The sequence below is a fragment of the Megascapheus bottae genome, chromosome 17 (genome assembly GCF_031878675.1).
Source record: "Megascapheus bottae isolate mThoBot1 chromosome 17, mThoBot2.hap1, whole genome shotgun sequence".
NCBI lineage: Eukaryota > Metazoa > Chordata > Mammalia > Rodentia > Geomyidae > Megascapheus > Megascapheus bottae.
In genome coordinates, this window is record NC_143525.1 from 46,165,043 (window position 1) to 46,184,402 (window position 19,360).

At 42.9% G+C, this 19,360-nt stretch overlaps 1 protein-coding gene and 1 long non-coding RNA gene across 2 annotated transcripts in view; one reads left to right on the forward strand and one right to left on the reverse strand.

Annotated features, from left to right (window-relative positions):
* The window catches only part of Rffl (ring finger and FYVE like domain containing E3 ubiquitin protein ligase), a 66,108-nt gene that overhangs the window by 23,525 nt on the left and 23,223 nt on the right, over positions 1-19,360 (forward strand). The gene's annotated exons all lie outside the window — the stretch shown is intronic.
* Positions 5,179-19,284, reverse strand: LOC150052026 (uncharacterized). Its single transcript, XR_016538471.1, has 3 exons — positions 19,185-19,284; positions 16,350-16,414; positions 5,179-5,550 (listed from the first exon to the last, which is right to left on the reverse strand). It is a non-coding gene; the product is annotated as an uncharacterized LOC150052026 (long non-coding RNA).

The window sequence follows — 19,360 nt, forward strand, 5'->3', positions numbered from 1 at the left end:
AGACTGCGCTCAGATGAAATTTCAGAAACTGGCCATTGGAGCTTCCCCGGTAAAGGCTCCAGGGGTGGCTAAATTCCTGCAGTGGGGGAATGCAGTTTACCTGCCCCCATCCATCAACCCCTGACTGAAAACCATCTGTGGGGTGCCCCGTCTTCCCTAGGTTGCAGTTGATTGTGGCTGGCTCAGGCTGAGTTGTTTGGGAAACAGCCTTGCTAGCGTGAGTCAGCACGGTCCTGCAGGCTCTGTTGCAATCTTGCTTACCAGGGAGATAATATCCCCAGGCGGCACCATTCATGCTGCCTGAAAGCCACCACTGTGGGTTCAGAGACTTCATCTGAACATGGCTCCAGCAACCTCAGCCCGGGCAGCTAGAGGCAGCTGGCTCTCCGCCATGGCAGTGTTTTGAAACAAGCAGGATCAGGTAATTTGCCAGACTGTTTTCTTTATTTCTGTCAGCTACAGTTAGCCTGAGTAGACAATGGGAAAACTCTTAGCCTTTAGAAGGGAGCCAAAGCTTTATCATTTTAGTTCTTGAAGTCAGCCCGTTTCTTTTAGGATGTGACTGTGGCTTAGACCTAATTAAACTGTTGATTATATAAAACTAAAAAAGCCAGATACATTAATTACACAGCCTTATTCACTTTGTGCTTTTTTTTTTTTTTCCTATCTTGTGCAAAACAGTTTGGTTAAATTAAACCACAAAAGGAAGAGAGGTGATGCCATTTGCTTACCTTCCTAGTAACAATTCTGAATTATAGGGAACACTGCCTTACTGTGAGCCTCTGCTCTCTTCCTTTCTCAGGGATTATAAAGAAGCTCCCCTCATTCTTGATTCTGCCCAGCCCCCTACCCATCTCTGTTGTGCTTTTCACTTCTAAACTTTTCAACTGTTTTGCTAAAAATTTACATTTACATTTACATCTCTTGGCAGGTGGGCTCCCCTCCCCCGCCCCTCAAGGTGAGGTTTAGTTTCCTTACCAGGTGGTGCCTCTGGTGGGCTGTTGTTCTCTCACTTCGGATCTTATACATATGAACCTTCTCTGAAATCCCTACAAGAGATGATTTCAACCCAGAACTCCAGTCCACCACAAAACTGCTTTATGTGAAGATTGGGTGAGTCTCCAACCATAGGGTAGGGATATTGAGAATACGGGTTTATTGGTACAGAGTAGGTGTTCAGCAAAGGTAGAGTGAGGAAGAGTCTATACCGAACTTTCCCAGCTCCAATCCTTTCATATGCCTGTTGTCATTTTGGCCTTAGCAGCTTCTTCAACTCATTACTGCGGATCTCCAGTAAACGACTTATCCAACCCAGTGTCCCACTTTCAGCCTGTCTTAATCTCTTCCTAGCACTTCACACAGTTTAACCATTGATCCCCTAGCAATACTCTTCATTTGTCCCTGAGTTTCCAGAGTGTCTTTTTTTTTTTTTAACATTCTCTTTGACTGTCCCATAAATGTGGAGATGCTATATTCCAAGGCTTTGCCTTTTAATGGTCTCATTAGCCCATACATTGAGCTCTCATCATGTTTTACTGGTCCAGCATGCTGTCCCAAACTTCAGATCTTGGTTGCCAGTCAGACAAATCCTGACTGTCTGAACTTGACACAACTACCAGGCTGTTCAAAAGACATCTTAATTCAGCTCGTACTTAACAACTCATTATTTCACCTACTATCTTCCCTGCCATCTGCATGTGTTACTGTATGTTTGATCTCCTAACTTTATCCACCAAATTTTCCTATTGATTCTTCTTTTTTTATATCGTGTAAATATGCTAACCTGTGATTGCTTTTCTATACTAGAGTACTGCTGGATGTATAGCTTGTTATTTCTCCACATTGTTGCTTTAATTTACCCGGGATTAAAAAAACTAGACCTTTTTTTTTTGTGGGTCTTGGGGTTTGAACTCTGCCTGGATGCTCTTCCTGAGCTCTTCAGCTCAAGGCTATCGCCCTACTCTTGAGCCAAGCCCCATTTCTCGTTTTTTTTTTTTTTTCTAGAGGTTAATTGGAGATAAGAGTCTCAGGTCCTTTTTTGCATGGGCTGACTTTTGAACCTCACTTCTCAGATCTCAGCCCTCTGTGTAGCTAGGATTACAGGCGTGAGCCACTGGGCCTGGCTAGATGTTTTGTTTAAACATTCCAATGGTTAGAATTTTGTTTGTGAGTGCTTTTAGGCAGAATTTACACTCCTCAAAGATTACAGAGATGACCATTCCCAAAATCTTAACATTTTATTTACTTTGCCTCCAGAAATTTTATGTAAACTCATGTTTCAAACCTTTGTCAAATGTACTGTGCCACTTCACTATAAGTCCTTTTCTGATCCTATCTTCTGTATGTTGTTGCTCAAGTTGTCTTCCCAAAGGCCATATCTAATCTTTTTTTTGGACTTTTTGGGTACCAGTGGCTCTCCATTGGCTACTTAGCTTGATTTTTAAAGTCCTTCAGATTTGACCTTGACCTGCTAACTACTACAGTCTATCTTATTTCTCTCCATTCATTTCTCTGCGCTTCACTTTTACTTTCTTGTTTGCCTCATTCTTTGCTCTTTCATGTTCCTTTAGGGCTGGTTCTTGGTTGATGGTCAGTCCTGGAGCTTGAACTCCAGGCCTGTGTACTATCTCTGAGCTCTTTCAATCATGGCTAGCACTCTACCTCTTTGAGCCACAGTGCCACTTCTGATTTTGGTGGTTAATTGGAGATAAGTGTCTCTTAGACTTTCCTGCCCAGGCTGGCTTGGAATGGTATTTCTCTCAGATCTCGGCCTCCTGAGTAGCTAGGATTATCAGAGTGAGCTGCCAGCACCTGGCTAGGGTGTGTGTGTGTGTGTCTGTGCTGGTACTGGGACTTGTCCTTTGGCTTTTTTGCATAAGGCTGGTACACTACCACCTGAGCCACAGTTCCACTTCCAGCTTTTTGGTGGTTAATCAGAGGTAAAAGTCTTTTTGGATTTGTTTGCTGGAGCTGGCTTTAAACTGTAATTTTCAGATCTCAACCTTCTGTAGTTAGGATTATAGGCATGAGTCACTGGTTTCAGGACTGTGTATCTTTTCTCAGTGGTCCTTTCATCTGTACCTACCCCCATGTGCAGTCTTCTTGTACCTCCTCAGGTAAAGTTATTCTTCCTTCCTACCTTAGACTTCCATACCTCTGTCTTTTCTACTAGACTGCTAAGTTCCTTGACTGAGTATCACATCTGGAAACTGGCACTTCAGAGATAGTGAGTGATGTGAGTTCCCAGAGTTAAACCACTGTTCTTTTTTTTTTTTTTTTTAATTAAAAGATTTTATTAACATGGATTTTTTTTTTGTGGGTCATGGCCTTGAACTCCACCTGGGTGCTGTCCCTACCCTTGAGCCAAGCCCCACTTCCCATTTTCTAGAGGGAGATAAGAGTCTCAGGTCCTTTTGTGCTCAGGCTGGCTTTGAACCTTGATTCTCAGATCTCAGCCTCCTGAGTAGCTAGGATTACAGGTGTGAGCCACTGCGCCTGGCCTTTAGCACAGATTTTTTTACATCATATTTCAAATGCCGTGTTTAACAAACAAATATTCAAGAAGGGAATCTCTGTACGCAATCACTGGTGCATAAATTTAAGAACAAAATTAAAATTAAGCTGAGACTTTGTATGTCATAGATACATATCGTTCTATATAACATGTCTATAGAGCATATATATCCCATACTAGTAATCCACTATTCTTAATGTCTTTATCAGTCTTTGAAATATTAGAAAATCTGTATGTTCTCCTTAGATGGATTTTTTTTTTTTTTTTCGGGAGTTGAGGGGTGGAGGTCATGGGGCTCGAATTCTGGGCCTGGGTGCTGCCCTACCCTTGAGCCACAGCCTCACTCCCATTTTTCTAGAGATTAATTGGAGATAAGAGTCCCACTGCTTTGTAGTGCGGGGGCAGGCTTTGAACCTCAATCCTCAGCCTCCTGAGTAGCTAGAATTACAGGCGAGAGCCACTGTGCCCGGCTTCGATAGATGGTTTTGATTTCTCCTTGGTAAACTTGAGCTCCTGACTGCTTCTCAGGTAACAGCTCTAAATTACTTTGAGGACTTAAAGAGCTTGCTGAAGTCTTGAGCGTCATGTTTATAGGGCTTTACAAAGTTATTTCTATGTATCATTTGATTTGATACCTACAGTAACCCTGTGTTGAGTAGGCTTTTATTATCTCTAATTTACCAGTGGTTGTAAAGCTAGTTCTGATAGAGAAGCAAGACTCAGAAAACATTCTTACTCTGCATTAAGTCACTGGTTGGTCTCTTTGGAGCTAAATATACCCCAAATGGTATAATTCAGGCATATATAACTGATGCCTTTTCCCAAAAGACAAGTGCTGAAGACTTTGTCTCTAACGAGGCTGCTTTAGAAGGAGGTTCTTAGAACTCAGGCTGCCTGACCTATCTATGTAAAGGCCCTAGATGTGGATAGAGACCTTGACTGCAATTAATGCTGTGTCCACTTCAATGTCTTATCCTGTGTGTGTGTATATTCTCATTCTTCTCTCCCCCCGACCTATCTCTCTCTCTCACTCACTTTGACTCTGCTAGAAATTGAATCCCAGGCCTTGAGCATACTAGGCAAGAGCTTTTCCACTAAGTTTTAGGTTTTCCTATTGTGCTTAATTATTTGGGCATTTGTTAAAACCAGCTTTTGTGCTCAAGTGTCAAACCAGGTTGATGAATGAAGTGTCAGCATGAAGTGAATAAGCTGAGTGATAAGAAAGATCAGAAAAGTTCTCACGTTATTATAGTGCATAATTAATCTTTGGAGCGCTTCATAACTTTTGGAGATATATTTGGAACTGTGTGAAATTATGAAAAGATGAACCATCAGGGCTAGGAAATAATCTCCATTAGACATAAATGATACTTAATTTGGGTACTCTCATACTGAAGAGGATTTTCAAAGGTTGAAAAATAGGTCTTGTCAGTAAGTTTAAAGGGGGAAAGAAGGAAGACTTTGGCCTAAAGAGAAGGAAAATCTAAAAGTATAGCTTGACTACCATCTTTAAGTACAAGAAAATTATCAGGGGGATTGATTGTTTTTCATGAGGGAATGTGCTTTGAAGGAGTAATTTTGATGAGCATGTAGGACGTTTTTCTTTTTTAATCATCTGAATTAGGAAAATTTGAATGATGAGGAGAATTTTGAATTTCCTCCAATTCCAATATTTATTACTGTGTAATAAGCTACCCAAAAGCTTTTGGTGATCTTACAGGCTGCTTTGTTCAATGTGATGGTATATAGGCTGGATGATCCAGGATAGCTTCTCTTAGGCATCTGGACCTTGGTGCTAACTATTGGCTGGGAGATCTTGGTTCTCCTCTGTGAAATCTTGTTTCTCTCTTGACCTCTCATTGTTTTATTAAGCCATCTCAGGTTATAATAGATGTTGCAGGGTTGGATGTCTTTGAACTTGAGCCTTGGAGGCCTACGTGATCACTTTGCCTCATCTTGGTCAGAGTAAGTCACAAACAGCTCAGACTCAACAGGTTGAGATGTGGACTTCACCCTGAAGGACAGTCTACATCATTCTGCAAAAAGGATATGCAATGTGGTTAGGATTCAGAATTGTTGCCAACTTTGGAATCAGTGCATGTTTATTGAATAGGGAGTTGGTCATGTGGTTACAGATCTAGCTGTGTACCAGTCACCTGGGAGATTTTTTTTTCTCCTGCACAGAAGGTTAATTGGTTCCACTTGGAGGATGTGAGCCATTGCCTGTCCAAGAGCTGCCTTTGAAGCCACTTTTGGGGCCCCCAGACCAGGGGGCTCTGGAAGATTTTTTATTTTATTTTATTTTTTTTTTTGTGCCAGTCCTGGGCTTGAACTCAGGGTCTAAGCACTGTCCTTGGACTTTCTCAAGGCTAGAGTCTCAGAGCACCACTTCTGGCTTTTTTCTATGTATGTGGTACCAAGGACTCGAACCCGGGTCTTTGTGCATGCTAGGCAAGCACTCTACCACTAGGTCAAAGTCCCAGCCCTGGGGTTTAGTTTTAAATGTACTTACTATGCTAAAATTGAGGTTTGAGATAGAGCAGGTATTTAGAGATAAAGCACTGAAACTGAGGGGTGAGATTGCCAGATACTGAGATTTCAGTTACCTGACCATATACTATGGGATCCATTCTTTCAGCAAATACAGTGAGACTCCATGATGCATTAAACAGTTACAGAGCTGGAAGAATGTCCCATCCAGAAAAGGAACCACAGCACTCAGTTTGAGGGTAATAAATTACTGTTTTCAAGGAATTGTAAGGCAGTGGTGGAAAGCTAGAGTAAGGTGAATAAGGAAGAAGACATCTTGTAAGTGTGGAGCCAGGCAGGACCCATATTACTTGGGGCCTTTTGTGAGCCATATAGGAACTGGTCTGGACTTGACTCAAATGCAGGATGCAGCCAGACACCAGTAATCATAGCTACTCAGAAGGCTAAGGTCCAAGGATTGAACTTTGAAACCAGCTCAGGCAGGAAAGTCTGAAACTCTTACTCCAATTTAACCCCAAAATGCTGGGAGTAGAGCTGTGGTTCATATGGTAGATCACTAGCCTGGAGTAAAAGCAAAAGCTCAGTGACAGTGTCTAAGCCCGAAGTTCCTGCCTTAATTCTGGCACAAAAAAGTTTTCTATAATATGTAGGAATAGAGAAATGAAGAAAGAAAAGAAAAAGAAGCTCTATTAATAGATCTTGGAAAATGTTGGATTTCAGTGTGTTATATTTTAAGTTGTGTTTGAAATTCATTCTTGTGATAAACACTGTGATCCCGTGTGATACCAAGTATATTGGGATATGAGGGACAAATGTAGAAATGAGAAAAAAATGAAAATTTGACTTCTGGATGGTTTGAGAGTAAGATAAAATATGATTTACCACACTTCACAACTGGGGATTTGAGAGTGGTGGTGAGTGGGGAAGTAAGTATAGGAAAATATACACATTGGTTTGTAGATTCGGGCACCGAATTGGGCTGCTTTGAGGGGTAGCAGTCTCGCTTCTCAGCAAAGTCCCTTAGAATTCTGATTACTATGTTCTAGGTTTGGTATTAGGTCACAAAATAATATTTTGAGTACCTGGAAATGATAAATCTTTTGGAAACAGGATTTTATTTGAACCTAAGAGGCTGAGCTCAAAATAGCATACCAGTTTATCATGAAATAACTGATTAATTAGTTAATTAAGGAATTATTGGGGATTGAACTCAGAGCCTTGTGCATGCTGGGCAGGCACTCTAACACTTAAGCTATGTCTCCAGTCCCAATTAATTTTATTTTAATTTTTGCCAGTCCAGGGCTTGACCTCAGGGCCTGAGCACTGACCTTGGACTTCCTCAAGGCTAGAGCTCTACCACTTGAGCCTCAGCACCACTTCCGGCTTTTTTCTATGTATGTGGTACTGAGGAATTGAACCCGGGTCTTCGTGCATGCTAAGCAAGCACTCTATCACTAGACCAAACTCCTGGCCCCACCAATTAATTTTTTTAGAGTGAAGATTTAAAACAAAACAAAACAGGATCTAGATTTCACTAGGATATTGCTCTTCAATTTTAAGAGAGCTAGGAAATCAGATTAATAAATATCTTATTTGGTGAGCATAGAATAAGTAATAAGATAGGATGGTTTGGGATAATATAGTTACAAAAAAAGCTAACAATAGTCCAGTAGACCATGTGATCATCCTGCAATGTAGGCACAATAATCTTTAATGTACAAGTGAGGATGCTATTCAGATTGGTAAGGGGTGATTGAGTTGACTGCAGGAGCATCTGCTGCAGTGGCTGTCATGTATTCTGTTCCTATGTAAGCTCCATGAATAACCCTGTTTACCATAGAGAAATAACGTGTCAACTAGTGACGGACAGGATTTTTCTGCCTTCGGCAGTTCTGAAGTGAAAATGGGCCCTTCTATTTTTTTTTGCCTTCTAGATATTCCTTTGTTTACCATTCATTTGATGTGGTCTCATCAAATGTGGTCACTTTTTTTTTTGGTAGTCCTTGAACTCAGGGCCAGGGCCTGAGCACTGTCCTTGGACTTTCTCAAGGCTAGAGCTCTACCACTTGAGCCTCAGCACCACTTCCAGATTTTTTCTATGCATGTGGTACCAAGGAATCAAACCCGGGTCTTCGTGCATGCCAGGCAAGCACTCTACCACTAGGCCACACTCCCAGCCCCATTACCTCAATTTTATGGGTCGAGGATTTTAGTTACTCCAGGTTCTAATTCATCAACGTCCGCTTTTCTTCTTGCTCTCTCACAGGATTTACATTAAGATTCTACTGTTGGTTTCTAAACTCTCACTCCAGCTTCAGTCCATCTAACTAGTTTAGCCATGGCTCTCTGGACCCCTCGTAATTATTAATAACATCCCTCCCTTCCTGCTTGCCTCTTTCTCAGATCAAATTCACGTCCTTGTCATTCCTTATCTGCTTACTCAGAACCTTTATTTCTATTTTGCTTTCGGCTTAGAAAAATCTGTCTTTCCTCAAAGCTCCCTTTGTCTGACTTATCATCACTGGACGTCGTAATCACCTTCTCCAAGTCTTTTAGGAGAGGATTCTCCTTTATGTCTCCTTTATGGCACAGTCCTGTCTCTGCTGTGCATTTCAGTGGTTTGCTTGTCTGCCTTCATGCCTCCTACTAGATCGTCACTTCAGGGAGTGGATCTGTGTGGTTGACCTTCGTCATTTCCCCTAGTGACTCATCGGTTAGTTCCCTGTACATAGTAGGCAGCCGGTGTGGGCCGGATGAATGAATGAAGGAATTTCAGGTTCAAGTTTCTCACTAGTTTGTTTTCTTCTTCCCCTCCCATTCCCTTTTCCTTCCTCTCTGTTGACTTTTGTTGACTTGTGTGGACTCTGGCTTGGCTTCACCACTCTGTTGCTCTTCCAGAATTTAGCCTCATTCTTTCCCCATTAACAGTCACTTTTGGGTGTGCCCACATGCTGCTGGGTAGATTTCCTCCATCCTCTTGCGCTTCTAACTAGCCTGAGAACTGAGTAGTGATTACATTAGACCTTAATAAAAAGAGCATGTATGAAGAACAGTCCTTAGGATGACCGGTATACTGTCTCCAGGCAGGGAAATTTCTGACCCATGTTTCAAGGGAAAAGGGGAAAGAAAGAATCCTTGGGTATTAGATCAAGGCATGTAATATTCACACTATGAGATGTGTGGGATGTTAAAGGTATTTATTTAAGCAAAGAAATCATACAGGAAGCCACAGGAACTTCCGTTGACTTGCTAATATTGAAGCTCTGAATTTTTTTCTACAGCTGGAAAAAACATTAGCTTACTTTAGGCCAAGCCTACTATTATCCAGATGAGAAAGCGGATGCAAAGACACCAAATGCCTTGCTGCCCAGCATTTACTCCTAGCTCTCACTGTGGTCTGGGAACCACCAGCTCTTTTGAGACTGGTAGAGATTTCTTGCCCTCCCCTCCCCGCCTCTGTAATGCTGCTGAGTGCTGCTGCAGTCCTGAGCAATAGATTGGTAGAAGCCGAATTCAAGGCAGTGCATGGGAGCCTTGGAACTGTCTCAGTCCCTCCCTTCTGGAATGAGTACCTCTGCTAGTGAGGACCAGCTGACAGAAATCTGTTTTGGTACACATTTGACAAAGGGCCAGGGTTTAGCTATAAAAACATTTCCCATATTTGTGGTTCTTTTTCCCAGCTTTCATATTCAGATTTCAGTGTTATAAACCTCAGCACCATTTATGTTCTTAATACTTACTGCAGGCCAGATGTTGGTATGAAGTATGGGACATTCACAGAGTGTCTTCCAAGACTCAGGATTGCTTTTTGTGTTTGTTAGGTGAATCTTTGTACTGACTCAGAGGGAAATGGGTCTTATTGTCAATGCACTACTGTCCACCGAGCCAGTTGTCAGCCCATAGGAAACATTACCTGTTCGTTAAAACAGGGTGACCTCTAGCACTGTTGGCTCAGAGGGAGCAGTAGTATAAAAAGATCAGCCAGCCCTAAACAGGAAGCTGCCACAAATAGGATGTGTTTGTCTTCCCTGTGAATAGTGTGACTATGTGTTGAGTCAAGACTTGGCCAGGTGCTGGTGGCTCAGGCCTGCAATCCTAGCTACTCAGGAAACTGAGATCTGAGGATTGCGGTTCAGGGCCAGCCTGGGCAGGAAAGCCTGTGAGGCTTATCTCCAGTTAGCCACCAGAAAACTGGAAGTAGAGTTGTAGATCAAAGTGGTAGATCACTAGCTTTGAGCGAAAGAACTCAAGGACCATGTGCAGGCCTGAATTCAAGCCCCACGATTGACATACTCCCCCCCACAAAAAAAAGAAAAGTCAAGACTTATTAGCTCCATGTGATGGTTCATGACTATATTCCTAGCAGTTGCACTTGAGCTACATAGCAAATTTGAGGCCAAGCCTTTTAATATTTGAACTTGCCTGAAGAAGTCTATTTTGGGTTTGAAAAGAAGCTAACTGGTCCATTATTGCCCTTGCCTATATACATATACGCACCTTTCTTCTGGGGACTAGACATGATAGCTTTCCCTAGCTTCCCCCATATTGCATTACATCCCTATGGTTTATAAAATGAAAATACTGACCTGGCTTTGATCTGTTAGATTTGGTAGGGGGTAGGATTCAATCTGTGCTTAGTTATTTTTTTAAAATAACAAACTGTAGGCTATAATTCAGCAGCCTTTTAAATAACAGGTTTCTTTGGTTATGTTCCAGGATTTCTAGCACACCTTTGAATGTTTTATGACCATGCTAGTTTGCAAATTACTCTGGAGCCTTTGTGTAAGTTTTTTATTTTATTTCTTTGGGGGGGGTCTTTGAATTGAAATTTTTCTTGGATACTAGAGGCTGTATCTGATGCTAGCTGCTCAATTGTTTCCTCCCTTGGTAAGTCTTTAGAGAGGCGATTAAACAAGTAATTTGCTTGGGGTCACTCAGCTGGGAAATGATCTCAGCAGCCCCTGTTTTCTGAGCCCCCTTCTTTTCTTCCTACTGTGCAGTTTGCTTTATTACCTTCATTAGGGGACCAGATTGGCTGTGGGGTGACCACCTGCAAGGAGTCACCTTGGGATCTTTGTGGATTATTACAACCGCATGAGTTATTTTCAAACCAGCCCATCCTGCTGGCTTCAAACCATAATATGCCCTTGGCTATGAGGAGGGAGTGCTAAAAAAAAGGAAGGTGGATGAATGGAAAGAGGAATGGTGGACACACACAGTTATAATACTCAGTACATATATATGAAAATGGAACTAACAGAAACGTCAGGAGATGGGTGGGGATGGGATGGATGGAACGAGGGAAGGTTGAAGGGAGTGACTCTAATCAAGATGCACTGTACGTATAAATGTACATGAGGTTTCAAGTTAACATGTCCAACTATTTGAAGATGATGGTCTTTTTTTTTTTTTTTTTTTCATTTGGTGGGTCATTGGGCTTGAGCTTCGGCCTGGGCGCTGTCCCTACCTCTGTAGCTCAAGGCTACCACCCTACCCTTGAGCCAAACCCCACCTCCCGTTTTCTAGAGGTTAATTGGAGATAAGAATCTCATCTTCTTTTGTGCCCAGGCTGGCTTTGAACCTTGATCCTCAGATCTCAGCCTCCTGAGTAGCTAGGGTTACAGGTGTGAGACACCACGCCCAGCGTGTGTGTGTGTGTGTGTGTGTGTGTGTGTGTGTGTGTGTGTGTATGTATGTATGTATAGAACTGCCAGTCCTGGGCTTGAGCTCAGTGCCCGAGCACTGTCCTTGTAATCCTGGCTACTCAGGAGGCTAGATCTGAGGATCATGGTTCAAAGCCTGGGCACTGGAGTCTGTGAGACTCTTATCTCCAATTAACCACCAGAAAACTGGAAATGGCAATGTGGCTCAAGGGGTAGAGTGGTAACCTTGAGCTGAAGAGGTCAGGGGCAGCGCCCAGGCCCAGAGTTTAAGTCCCATAGACCAATGACAATAACAGTATAACAGTGAGAGAGAGAGAGAGAGAGAGAGAGAGAGAGAGAGAGAGAGAGAGAGAGAGAGAGAGAGAGAGAGAAGACCCATAACGTGCTATAGATTAAGTGGGTTTTTGTTGTTGTTGTTGTTGTTCATTTGTTTTTGTCAATCTTGGGCCTTGAACTCAGGGCCTGAGCATTGTCCTTGGGCTTTCTCAAGGCCAGAGCTCTACCACTTGAGCGATGGCAGTACTTCTGGCTTTTTTCTATATATGTGGTACTGAAGAATCAAACCCTGATCTTCGTGCATGCTAGGCAAGCACTCTACCACGAGGCCAAACTCCCAGCCCTGATGAAGTTCTTGATAATGTTTTGTTTCGTGTTTTTTTTTTTTAATTGCATTCCTATCCACATTTCAAAGATTGTGTATCCTTCCACTGTATGGTTCCAGGAGCAAATGGGTAAAAGAGGAAATGGTTGGGGAAGGGGTATATCTTTTGGGGGTGGTCCAGTGGCCTTGCAAGTGACAATAGTGAGAAGAACATCCCTTCGGATCTTCTTCTTTCCTTAACTCTATTGGGGGGGATGGGTGTTGAATTTGAGATGTTTTGTATTTTGCAGATGGATAGAGATGGAAGGAACTCCTAGACCAGATTAGGCTAAGGTGTTCTTTGCAAGGGGAGAATACCATAGGTTCTTTGGGCTTTCTCTTTCTTTCTTTCTTTCTTTCTTTCTTTCTTTCTTTCTTTCTTTCTTTCTTTCTTTCTTTCTTTCTGGTAGCACTGGGTGAACGAGAAAAAACTCCCTTCATTTCTGCTTCTTGAGATAGATAATTGAGCTTATTACATCCTAGCAGGAACAGAAAGCATTGCAGAAAGTCAGCGTAATGTTCAGATTGAGATCAGATGTCAAATCAGGCTAAAGGTCTGTGGGAGGAAGGAGGGTGCTTTGTCTGAACCCATCACATTTACCAGAGTTCTATCTGTCTGCAGTGCAGTGCCAGCAGTCATGTTGGCTGGGTTGGGTGCATGGGAGGCAGGGGCAGAGATAGGTCTGTTCATTCTTTCTGGCTAGGAAAAAGAGTTGAAGTACTAAGGGAGAAATTCTAAATTGGATGGACTGCAGTAGAGGATGACAGATTGAAACTCTTTAGAAATGAGGTAGAATTGGGAAGAAACTTAACAGCCTGGGCTGCAAGGAGAATAAACCACTTCTATGCTGTAATCCTGGCCACTCAGGAGGCTGAGATCTATTATCGCAGTTCAAAGCCAGCCGGGCACTAAAATGTCTGTGAAACTCTTCTTTCCAATTAACCACTAGAAAACTGGAAGTGGTGCTGTGGCTCAGGGGGTAGGGTGGTAGCCTTGAGCTAAAGAGCTCAGGCCCAGAGTGGAAGCCCCACGCCTGACCAGAAAACAACCAACCAACCCCCCCCCCCACACACTTCTATGCTCCTGAGAGGGTTGTCAAGAGATTCATAGAGAGAGGGTGCTGGAGATGTGGCTCCCTGGTAAAGTGGTTTCGTGGGGGCCGGGCTCAAGCCTCAACACAGAGGAAAAAGATAGAGTTGGTGGCAAAGACCTGAGGTCATTCAGTTATTGGTGAAAGGACTGACCCTGGTGAAGGTATTGACATGTCTAAAGAAAGGGAGAAAAGTGCATATAGAATGGAATAGAGCAGATCTTCAAGCTGGCACAGTGGTTTGTGCCTGTAATCCATCCTCGCTACTTTGGAGGTGAGAGGTGAAGCTCACAGTTTGAAACTAACCCTGGGCAATGAAGTCTGAGAAATACTTATCTCCAATTAGCAAAGGAAAGCTGGACTGGAGGTATGTCAAATAGTAGATTGTCAGCTGTGAATAAGAAAATGGAGCAGAGTATAAGGCTTTGTACTAGCACATCCCTCCTCCCTCCCCCCCCCCCAAAGAAAAAGGAAAAAAGACCTGGGCTCTGATGGCTTATAAAAGATCTGCAGGGGCTCGGAGCTTGGCCTAGTGGTAGAGTGCCTGCCTAGCATGCAGGAAGACCTGGGTTAAATTCCTCCGTACCACATACATAAAAAAAGCTGGAAGTGCTGCTGTAGCTGAAGTAGTAGAGTTCTGACCTTGAGAAAGCCCAAGGACAGTGCTCAGGCCCTGAGTTCAAGGACCAGGACTGGCAAAAAAAAAAAAAAAAAGATTTAGGCAGAAAAGTTTACTAGACTCTACCTCCAAATTAACCAGCAAAGAACCAGATTGGAGGCATAGCAAGCCAAGTGAGTGCAAAGCCCTGCTGAGTTCAAACACCAGCATATATAATAAAAATAACTCTTTTTTTTTTTTTGCCAGTCCTGGTGACTGAACTCAAGGCCTGAGCACTGTCCTTGGGTTTTCCTCAAGGCTAGAACTCTACCACTTGAGCCATAGCACCACTTCCAGCTTTTTTCTGTGTATGTGGTACCAAAGAATTGGTTTTTTTTGTTTTTGTTTTTTTTGTTTTGCCAGTCCTGGGCTTGAGCTCAGGGCCTGAGCACTGTCCTTGGACTTTTCAAGGCTAGAGCTCTACCACTTGAGCCTCAGCACCACTTCTGGCTTTTTTCTATGTATGTGGTACCTAGGAACCGAACCCGGGTCTTCATGCATGCTAGGCAAGCACTTTAACCACTAGGCCAAACTCCCGGCCTGGTACCAAAGAATTGAACCCAGGTCTTGGTGCATGCTAGGCAAGCACTCTACCACTAGGCCAAACTCCTGGCCCCTCCCTGAGCTTCTTTTGCTCAAGGCTAATGCTCTACCACTTGAGCCCACAGCACCACTTCTGGCCTTTTCTATTTATATGGTACTGAGGAATGAAACTGCATCATGTATGGTAGGCAAGCACTCTACCACTAAGCCACATTCTTTATAGCCAGTTTTTACTGAGTACCCATTTTGTATTAGGCTCTGCGTAAATGTTTAATGCATTACTTTAATCCTTTTAGTTATCCTTTACATGTAGCAGGTTCCATTGTTTTGAAGAAATTAAAGGTTAAATAAGGATAGGATCTATGTTTGGGCACAGTAACTTTTGGACAGTCTGCTTTGGAAAGGCAATTGCATCATTTTAGTCTTAGATGAAGTTTCTGTCTTGAAGCGCTTGCTGCCTTGTCCCAGGGCATAGCTCCAGAAACACTCTCCTTTGGTACTTGACTTCTGTTTTTGAAAATTCTGGTTCCCCATCAGTCAGTCCTTGTGATAATCATAATATGTGAAAGCATCTTCTGGAAGAAGGTTCAGAAAAGCTTATCTGATGAATCCTGCTTCCTGCACAGGGGTATTGGGAACCATAGTCTCTGTAACCTGATGAGCTTCTTCATCAGTTAGTGTGGAAGAAGGATCCTATAGTAATTAAACTGTGGCCTGTTTATCCTCCTCTCAGCATTGTTCAAAGACTTTACTCCGAGCTGCTTCCTTTCCCTGATTGACTCTCCCTTTGGGGCAGAATACCTAGGCTGAAGTAAATGTGTAGGTTTTTCTGCTGCAGCGTTCAATCTGTCATCTCTCCTAAACACCACACTAAGAAGCAGCCATTTAATTGGTCAGACCCCAGGGGTGATATTTTGGCACGGCTCCATTGGTTAGAATTACTTTTCCCTGAACTTCACAGCAGATGCTGAGATCCCTCTGCAGATATTTGTCATCTACTAGTTGAAACCAGGGAGTTTCCAAGAACATTTATAACTCGTGATTATTATGTATGTTTTTCAGTTGTTTACAACTGTTCCCACTTCAGGAAGAGAGCTCAATGACTGCTGGTGGAAAGTGTAGTTTCCCTTCTGTCCCCCTTATTCAGATTGCCATTTGAGCATGTATTGCTCCACGACCTTGTGGTATCCTACTGCTTATATCCTTGTGTTGCTTGTCCTCCCTCCTGCCTTGCAGACCTGGGTATATGTATTTGGTACAGATTGGCTTCTCTGATTGCACACTTGTTTTCATGTTTTTCTCTGCTGTTCCCATTGTAGCACCATTGCGGCAACACAACAAAGGACTGGGGAAGCACGGAAGCCTTGGCCTTTCTTGTAGAGAAATGGCTGGAAGCCATGGTCTGTTCTTCTAGGATCTGCCTGTGCTGGTTCTCTGCTGCTGTAGTAACTGACAGCTTGAACATTTTTTCAATACTTTTTAGAAGGTCTATCTGTTACAGTGCTTTTCTTGTTTTCCCAGTAATCTTAAGACATTTTAAGAATTAATATTGGCATGCCTTAGATAGACGTTTTATTCCTATATCTTTTGCATAAAGGCACTCCTGGGGTTATATGTACTTAAAACCCTTAATTTGCTGATCATTGGAATCATAATTGTGGAACTTTTGAGTATGAATTTCTATCCTTTTCTTAAAGCTCCATTGTTATCATAGTTAATAATTCAACTAGTAAGTGACATTTATACTTACTGGCAGTAAGGCCGAGAATGAAGCTGAGAAATGGACTCACTCATTTCCTGTCTCTCCTTCCACACCTGTGTGATGACAGGAAAAAAATAGTGTCAGATCATGTACTGATTGTTAGCTGGTGGATGAGACACAGTACATGTTCATGTCCCAAGAAGTGGTCACCATGACTTACAGGTCTCTTGATGCCATTATTGGGGTTTGAACTCAGGGCCTTGCATTATTTGGCCTTTTCACTCAAGGCTGATGGCTCTACCACTTGAGCCACAGCTCTGCTTTCTCTTCTTACTGGTTAATTGGCCATAAGAATCCCATGGACATTTCTTCCTGGCCTAGCTTCAAACCACGATCCTCAGATGTCAGTCTCCTGTGTAGCTAGGATCACTAGTGTGATCCACTGGTGCCAAGCTGACCTGTTTTTTGTTGTTGTTGTTGTTGTTGTTATTTTGTTTTGTTTTGCTTTCCTCCTGGCTCTTGGGCAGGAGGAATCTTGGACAGATTCCCTGAGGAGTGAGTTGGAGGCCCAGTTGGGAAGATGCTGGGAAGGTTTCCCTCAGGAGGAAAATGAGACATAAAGGAGTAGGATAGTGATTCAGGCTGCCAATACTTGGGGGAGATTCCTAATGCCAAATAAGCTGGGCATTTGAGGGACTATGAGAATGGGATGGAATGGGATAGCTTGAGCTGAAAGCAAGAAGGAAGTTGTGAGCCCAGGGATTGACGATGGCCCCTCAACTAGAACAGAGACGGGCAAGAATAGAACTGATATGCATCTTTAGTATTAAAATCTTTGTCTTGAATAAATTGAGTGTCTATACTACTAGTACCCTGAAATTGTGGAAAGTAGGATTCAGGCCCCCTACTGAATGTTGTCCCTTTTTTTTTTTTTTTTTGCTGGTCCTGGGCTTGAGCTCATGGCCTGAGCAATGTCTTTGGACTTTCTCAAGGCTAGAGCTCTACCACTTGAGCCTCAGCACCACTTCTGGCTTTTTTTTCTATGTATGTGGTACTGAGGAATCGAACCCGGGTCTTCATGCATGCTAGGCAAGCACTCTACCACTAGGCTAACCTCCCAGCCCAATGTTGTCCCTTTTCTTAAGTGTTCAAGTGGTAAATGTTGGCTTGGTGAGTAGGTACCATTGTTAGTGTTGTTAGAAGTGGCAGGAATTCCTAGACAAGTTTGTGGCTTCTACTGTCCTCTCTCCCAGGAAACCTTGGATGTTAACTGTGGGTAGTGTAATAGTGTAAGCAGCCCCCACTTCCTGTAGGACCTCAAATTAGTCAAAAAGTTGGAGGCACATCTGTTAGCCCTCTAGCTGTACCTTAAGGGCCCAGTTTCTGCATTCATCAAATGAGCATTTTATTTCTAATTTTTAGAATATTAAAAGAGATAGGTGCAGGCCAGTTCACTTGGCACATATTAGGTGTTTTACAAAATGTTCTTTAAAAAAATATAATTTTAGCTGGGCACTGGTGGCTCATGCCTGTAATCCCTAGCTACTAAGGAGTCTGAGATCTCACGATGGCATTTTGAAGCCAGCCTGGGCTGGAAAGTCCTTGAGACTCTTAGCTCCAATAAACTACTCAGAAAAAGCTGGAGGTGGCACTGGGGCTCAAGTGGTAGAGCACTAGCCTTGAGCAAAAGAGGCTCAGGAACAGCACCCAGGCCCAGAGTTCAAGCCCCAGTACCAGCAAAATATAAATAAAAATACCTTTCCTTTATTTGACTTGTTTCCCCCTCTCTTCCCTGCCCACAAGTTGCATAGTTTTCTACATAGTGTGTACTAAATAACCATGTTTACCTTTTTTTTTTTTTTAAATAAGGTTTTTGCTAGACACTGGTAGCTCATGCTTGTAGTCCTAGTTACTCAAGAGGCTGAGATTGGAGGATGTCGTTTGAAGCCAACCAGGACAGGGTCTATGGGACCCTTTATCTCCAGTTAATAAGAAAGAAGTTAGTAGAGATGTGACTTAAGTGTTATAGTGCCAGCCTTGAGTGACAAAACAAAACAGAACTCAGGGATGGGTCTCAGGCTTTGAGGTCAAGTAGCAAGAAAAAAAAAAGTGTTGTTGTTTTTTAATTTTTATTTTTATTAAGGATTAGTTGGAGAGGAACTTAAAGTTCAAGTCTGAGTAACTCCTCCAGTTCTCCCTTGTTGCTTGAGATAACAGCACAGGAGGTTATCTCACTCCTGAAGCTTCAGTCCTTTGTGTTACAGCATGACTTCTGGAGTTGGGAGGGAGGAGCCACTAGGGCTTGAAATCACTGATGTCTATGTGCCAAGTAGGCTCAAAGCTGGTTTGGAGCAAGGCAGCTGTCATCCTCATTGACCCCACACCTTATAATCTTGCTATCTACTACATGTTTAGCACTACCCTTTGCTCTCTATAGATGACTGGAAGGCCCAGTAGAGGCATGATCTCCATTCTGAGCCCTTCTCTGTGGCCAGCCTGTGAGGGAAAGTTTATTGTTGTTAATTTGAAGCTCAGTGGTATATTCACTCTGGGTGAGAACCAGGATTTAAGGTCAAGTCTAAGATTGAAAAATGTGGGGGCCAGGCAAGGAGTTTGGCCTAGTGGAAGAGTGCTTGCCTAGCATGCAGGAAGACCGGGGTTTGATTCCTTGGTACCACATGCATAGAAAAAGCCAGAAGTGGTACTGTGGCTCAAGCGGTAGAGCTCTTCTATCCTTGAGAAAGCCTAAGGACAGTGCTCAGGCCCTTAATTCAAGCCCCAGGACTGGCAAAAACAAAGTGGGGACTCCCCTTCCCCCCGCAACTATTTAGCTTTCTAAAAATGTATCTTTTAAAACACTCTCATCTAGGAAATATGCATTACCCAGACTGCCTTGGAGGACAGAAAATGTCTGGATTTAAAGACCTTGGAAGTGTTTTTTTCCCCCTGCCAAGTTCCAGTTCTGTGAAACAGCTCATTTATATCCAGCTCATGCACCTCGTGAGCATACTGTTTATTCTAACTCAGTCTTGGGTTCTAAAGTTCCACTTCTGTGATTT